The sequence below is a fragment of the Uloborus diversus genome, unplaced genomic scaffold (assembly GCF_026930045.1).
Source record: "Uloborus diversus isolate 005 unplaced genomic scaffold, Udiv.v.3.1 scaffold_273, whole genome shotgun sequence".
NCBI classification, from domain to species: Eukaryota; Metazoa; Arthropoda; class Arachnida; order Araneae; family Uloboridae; genus Uloborus; species Uloborus diversus.
The window spans coordinates 39,943-40,893 of record NW_026558432.1 but is presented as its reverse complement, the minus strand read 5'-3'; positions in this window follow the sequence as shown (position 1 = coordinate 40,893).

The following is a 951-nucleotide window of genomic DNA, read 5'->3' as shown; positions in this document are numbered from 1 at the left end:
CCGGCCGGGACTCGAACCCAGTACCACGCGCTAGGAACCCAACGGTCTAGCCATTAGGCTATCGGAGCTCTGTCGATGGAAGTCTTAAATATAATAAAAACAAAAAATGCACCTTGGTAATTATTGATTCAAACACTTTGAAATTTACAGGTCGAATAATTAAACTGACTCAGAATTTTTCTCCCTACATAAATAATCAATATTCGCAAAAGAGAAAAATTCAAAAAAAAGAAGAAGAAATTTCAAATTAGAAACTAAAAGTATACATTGAAGATTTTCGTTCAGGCTGGGACTCGAACCCAGGGCCACTCGCTTGGAAGCCTAACACTCTAGCCATTAGTCTATGGGAGCTCTGTCGGTGGGAGTTTTAAATATAATAAAAACAAAAAATGCACCTTGGTAATTGTTTATTTAAACACTTTGAAATCTTCGTGTCGACAAATTAAACTGACTCAGAATTTTCTTCCCTACATAAATAATCAATAATTGCAAAGGAAAGAAATTGAAAAAAAAAAAGAATTTTCAAATTAGAAAAGAAATATATACATTGAAGATATTCGCTCCGGCTGGGACTCGAACCCAGGCCACTCGCTTGGAAGACCAGCGGTCTAGCCATTAGGCTATCGGAGTTCTGTCGAGCGGAGTCTTACTGCCTGACTGATACTGCCTGACTGACAGACTGACTCACTGACTGACTGATACTGACTGACTGACTCACTGACTGACCGAGACTGACTGACTAACTGCCTGACTGACTGAGACTGGACTGACTGACTGACTGACTGACTGACTGACTAACTGACTGACTGAGACTGACTGACTGACTGCTTGACTCTCTGACTGGCTATTTCACTGACTGACTGAATGACTAAATGACTGACTGACACTGACTGACTGACTGCTTGACTACCTGACTGACTGCTTGACTGACTAACTGACTGGACAGGACTG